The sequence below is a fragment of the Oncorhynchus tshawytscha genome, linkage group LG04, assembly GCF_018296145.1.
Source record: "Oncorhynchus tshawytscha isolate Ot180627B linkage group LG04, Otsh_v2.0, whole genome shotgun sequence".
NCBI classification, from domain to species: Eukaryota; Metazoa; Chordata; class Actinopteri; order Salmoniformes; family Salmonidae; genus Oncorhynchus; species Oncorhynchus tshawytscha.
In genome coordinates, this window is record NC_056432.1 from 63,549,521 (window position 1) to 63,555,520 (window position 6,000).

The 6,000-nt window shown below is 44.6% G+C and overlaps 1 long non-coding RNA gene across 1 annotated transcript in view; it reads right to left on the bottom strand.

Annotated features, from left to right (window-relative positions):
* Window positions 1-1,426, bottom strand: part of LOC121846377 — a 37,710-nt gene extending 36,284 nt beyond the window's left edge. Inside the window, exon 1 of the long non-coding RNA XR_006083280.1 lies at window positions 1,365-1,426. This is a non-coding gene — a long non-coding RNA (uncharacterized LOC121846377). The remainder of the gene's footprint in view (window positions 1-1,364) is intronic.
* Between the last annotated feature and the right edge of the window lie 4,574 nt (window positions 1,427-6,000).

Sequence of the window (6,000 nt, forward strand, 5' to 3'; positions counted from 1 at the left end):
AAGACAATGCTGTTTCACTAAAACACCAAATACATGACAGGATCATTTCTCTCATTTACATATGTTTTCTACGGTTCCCTCTATTCTCTACCATCTGGCTATGAGGCTGTTTCCTCCTCCACCCCCACGCAGCCAAACAGGATACCAGTCAGTGAGCCCACCAGGGAAGCCTGACTAATCAGCAAGCCAATTCAACCAATCAGAAAGGTTCTAACTAGCATTTGGATGATTTGAAGGTCAAAATCCACCAGAGAGAAAAGAAATCATCCCAGACAGGACTAATAGGCCAATCTACCTACCATCTCTGAGGCTATGTCCATAATTACACAAAACTCATTGTACCTGACCTCCCAAATTCAATAAGCAATGAGGAGAAGTTGTCTCATTATTTTCGCACAATTTCCATATTAAACGCAAACAAAAGGAACACTAAAAAGCCCTCTTTCCAGGGACCTGCATAGTTCCCTACTTAAACTCTCTGCCTTCTTCTGCTGCTGCACACGTAATTGCAATCCAATCCCGTCCAGAAATGTTAAGGTTATTATACAGAATTACAGCCTGATTAAAATTGCACAATATTACAATTCATTAGAGTTAATTGACTCCCATCATGGTCTCTGTGCTGCCTGCCAGATGTGTGGAGACGTCAAGAGTTAGGTGGAGAGAGGGGGACAGAGCTACTATTCAGGCTGGCTCTGGCTCCCACATTGGGGCCATCAGTACCCAGGCCACATGTGCCATCATTAGAGCCCCTCTCAACAAACACTGGTCTCAAAGATCTCCAGCTCTACTGGGCAATCATGATTTCCAACCCATGACATAATACAGACAGACCATACACACAGACCACACAAACAGACCATACAGACAGACCACACAGACAGACCACACAGACAGACCACACAGACAGACCATACAGACAGACCGTGTGAGAGACTGAGTCACCATGTACGTACGCATTCATCTGGAAATGAGGGTCTAATGTGATTTATGTGTGAATGCATAGGCTTGTACAGGAATGTTAATAACAACAGGATGACTGATGAAATGTTAATGAGTCTTAGAATAGAGAAAATGAACACAATATAACTGGAACTTTATAGGACTAGCTTACATTTCTATCATTTTCTATCACCTAGTAATGCATTTGTTTACAGAAAAATGACATTTGGATGAATATTTAAGACTGGAAAAGCCCAGAGTGGATCCAAGTTCATTATATGTTCACTGATGCATTGTTAGACCTTACAGCCTATATAAAACGTAGGTCAGGTAGTAGATCATGTCCTGTGGAACGTATAACAGTACATGTACAGTATATGCATGAACACTGTGCTTTAACCCACTTTCCCTGCTGTACTCACATCCCCAGACAGGGTAGCGCAGCTGATGCCCACTCTAACAGCCACCGCCTGTCTCAGCTGGCCTGTGGTCTCCTCAATGCTCCTGACCTGCCATCAAGACAACCACACAGCACATCATTCACTGTACCACACCAATGGGTTACAAGTACAACTGTGTCATACACTGTAGATTAGGCCAATGTAGGTTTCATTATGCTGATGAAGCAATTGCATACTCTGTCAATAGTGTTAAAATTAAATGAGGTTAACATTTTGATGTACTAGTTCTATTTGATCTTGACCAGAAGTGGACAAGTGTTTACCAACAGAATTGGCCAGTCCAGAACTAGACCTGTCTGGGTGGTAATAGTTCCCCAGCCCTACCTGGTCAGTGAGCTGCTTCACCCTGCTCTCCAGCTGGTGGAGCTCCTGCAGCTGTGTCAGCTTGTCCTGGTCCTTCCTGGTCATCTCCTGGTGCAGATCTGTGATGGTGTCCTGCAGCTCCTGGACCTGGGCTTCACGCTCCTCCACCTGATACAAATAAACACAGGCCTGATTTGATATATGTTTACCTCCTTCCTTTCCTCCTTCTTTCCTTCCATCCATCCAGCTTTCTTGAAGTAATCACCAATTTCACACAGTAGGTTAGGTGAAAGCAAGGATTCCACTATTATTTTTGCCAATCAAGTCATGTCAGAACATGTCAGATAAGTGGTTATTTCAAGGAGGGAAGGAAAGAAACAGGGATGCATTTACATATTATTGGAAGTCTGCTGCACTAAACTAAAACACAAAGCCTATTGAAAGTCCCCAGGAGCAACTGAACATCATAGTCATCTATTACAGTAAAACACAAAATACAATACAGTTTGCACTCACATGTCGAACTATCAAGAGAGGCACATCTCAAAGGAGATGTGCCAATTTCAGGTACAAGATGACATTTTTGTGACAGAAGATACAGTACATATCAATTTCCCAGAAAAGCTTAGCTCCACTGCTGCTTGTTGCTGGGTTAGTTTTGAATCCATTTCCCATAGCCAAATTAGCCTCCGCTATTGAGAGTCACAGTGTAGGCGAAAGCAAGGTCAGTCACCCAGAAGCAAATGTGTCAAAATTCAATAGGCTTTGGAAGATGAAACTGACCTCAACGCAATACATGCATCAAATCCTGCTATACACCATGCTTACTATACAATACAACTGACAGTGTTGAGAACCTCAATATGTAAGAAAGGCAACATTTTAATTCATGAAGAAAACTTCTAATTTCATAAACTCAATTAACCCAAGTTACCCAACAGACAGATTTGTAATCAGACAATGCTACACAGATAACATGCATGTCCTGTTCTTTATAACCAGCCAATTGACACTGCATGGTAAGTGTCAGCGAATATAATTAAGATGTCATTTTCCCTGGATGTCCCAATTATATACCCCTCAGTTGCTTATCAAATGGATGTCAGGACTTTCATTTCATGTAAATTCACCAAGATACTGGTTGGAAGAATTCTTTTGAAATCAACGGGCAGTTTTTTTTCAGACAGTCCAAAAGCAAGTACAGGACTATATCAGATAAATGATATGTTGCACAGTCCATTTCAAGGCTATACTACTACAAATGAAAAACATGATGTGTATAGTGTTTGTCCCATATTTCATCAAAGCATTTGCTCTCTACAAATGTAGTCGGAGGAACAGTATTAAAAATCTGTCGTAAAGAGAACAAGAGGCATCTCTCCCTCCTCTGAGGAGAATAAAAGCTACTCTGGTAGACAGAGTGGTGGGAGGATACATGGTAAATGCGTGGACCAGGCACTGCTGGACAGCAACGGTGAGGGCTCTCTACAACTGTCACACCACTCTGTGTACATCCAAAGTATTCATCCTTAAAAAAACATTTTTTAATGGTTTTATGGCTAACATCAAAGCAACACATTTCTGTCCTGTTTTCCACACGAAAAATGCATTACCGTCTTGGTAAACTCCATGTTCTAAAAGTTTGCTGGTATGTTCTCGCACCAAATATGAAAAGTAAAAGCAAACAAGAATAAGCTATCTTTTGGTGCAGATTACTACAAGAGAATGCACACTACGAGGGTATCATCTTTTAGTTTACTGGAAATTTGTAATACAGAAAAAATATTATGTGGCAACTACCAAATGCACACAGTGTCTAAATGTGATGGAAAGTCCAGGAGTTATTTTTCTTCAAAATCATAATTTGGCAAGAAGTTATGCATCAGGGACATTTTAGCCTAATGCTTGGCCTGATGATAAACATTCATTCATGACATGTCCATCTCACCAGTTTTCTAAGGTTTGCTTTCTATAATGCTAGCAGTGCCATATAATTCCCATTTCCAAAAACAGGTTTTAAAAGAGACTTTATTATAGACCTCCACCACCTATCCTCCTACAGCCCATTAGAATTCAGATCACTCCCCTCTAAAAGCTGAACCACCTCACATCTCCCTGGGTGGTTCTGATTTGATGCTGAGGTTTTAAAGGCACACTAATATTAATGGTACTGTCAGCAGTTTAATGAACTGGCCACACAGCTCACTGGGCTGATGCTTTGACAGATAATTCACACCGTTTTATTCCCGCCTCCTAGCAATATTACAGGGCCAGCTTCACCTCGCCTGACATCTGTGTGAAGTCTTACCTGCCAGGGCTAAACTGGGAAGATATCTGGAGAATTCAGTTCCATGGAAATGTGGGTGTACAAACACCTCTCACGCACGCATACAATGTACATTTTGTATAATAACTACATTATGTACCCTGATTGATATGAACAAGGTTACCAAAGGTTATTTCTTATAAGCACAGAGTCACACACACAACCATGTCCATGCACAGATATTAGAAATCCATTCAACTGGCATGGGACTGACAGAGAGAATAAAGAGGAAAACACTGAGCTAGTCGTAAGAAACAGGAAGAGATAGAGGAGAGGGAGAGGAGGAGAGGAGATAGGGAGGAAGAGAGGAGATGGGGAGGAGGAGGAGGAGAGATGGGGAGGAGAGGAGAGGAGATGGGGAGGAGAGAAGATGGGGAGGAGGAGAGGAGATGGGGAGAAGGAGAAATGATGAGGAGGAGAGGAGATAGGGGGAGTGGAGAGAGAGGAGAGGAGAGGAGGAGGAGGAGGAGATGTGGAGGAGAGAAGATGGGGAGGAGGAGAGGAGATGTGGAGGAGGAGGAGAGGAGATGGGGAGGAGAGAAGATGGGGAGGAGGAGAGGAGATGTGGAGGAGGAGGAGATAGAGGGGAGAGGAGATGGGGAGGAGGAGGAGATGGGGAGGAGGAGGAGAGGAGATGTGGAGGAGAGGAGATCGTGAAGAGGAGAGGAGATTGGGAGGAGAGGAGATGGGGAGGAGGAGGAGAGAAGATGGGGAGGAGGATAAGAGATGGGAAGGAGGAGAGGAGATGGGGAGGAGGAGAGGAGGAGTAGGAGAGAAGATGGGGAGGAGGAGAGGAGATGTGGAGGAGGAGAAGATATAGGGAAGAGGAGATAGAGAGGAGAAGAAGAGATAGGGAGGAGGAGACGAGATGGGAGGAGAGAAGATGGGGAGGAGAAGAAGAGATGGGGAGGAGGAGGAGGAGGAGAGAAGATGGGGAGGAGGAGGAGAGGAGATGGGGAGAAGGAGAAATGATGAGGAGGAGAGGAGGAGATGGAGAGGTGAGTGATAGATGAGAGAAGTAGAGAGAGGCTGGGCCTGTCTGCCGTGTCTGTCTGTCTGTCTGGATATGTGGCCTGGGGCAGTTTATGCAGAGAGCTAGGGTGCTGCTGACGCTGCAGGGTATCGCCTGGGCCTGGCTGATGTGTGTGTGTGTGTGTGTGTGTGTGTGCGCGCACACACTCGTGTGTTTCCAGGAAGCCTCTACTTAACTGGTCTGACTGAACAGTGAATGAGGGGTTCTCTGTAGAGGACAGTCCTTCCAGTGTCATCTTCACACTAGTGCTTTGAACCCAGCAGTGTTGCCTCTCCCAACCCCATCTGACACTCACTCCTCTACCTGCCCTCTGCCAGGGGTTGCCTTTCAACCCATTTATTTGTTCACATCGGACCGTTGCATCAAGGCCTTGTTGTTGCCTCTACCACCTCTGGAGCTCAGTTGGTAGAGCATGGCGCTTGCAACGCCAAAATGGTGGGTTCGATGCCCAGGACCACCCACATGTAAAATGTCTGCACGCATGACTAAGTCGCTTTGAATAAAAGCGTCTGCTAAATGGCATATATTATTGTATTACCACCTGTACTAATACTAACCCTCTACACCTACACAGGATCAGCCCAGTCCAGCAGGTTCCCACTGCATCATGGACATGTGTGAAAATCTGTGTGGTTTTAAAGGGGCTGTGACACACTCCTCATTATCTTGAGTTTGACCCAATGCTACCAACACCAGGCCTGCCCAGGAGACCAGTGTGATTTGGTATTCTTCTTCCTGAATCTGAGCATTAGGGGTCTCTTTGATCTCTCACCGCTGTGACAAAGCTGCAGCACCAGGGCTCCTAAATAATCCTCTCGCAGCTTAGCCAGCATGCACCAACATCAAGTAGGGCAGGGAGAATACGCAGATAACTGCAAGACGTTTTTAAAAGAGACAAGCATAAAGTGTCCTCAATGTAATTAACCAAAATAAGC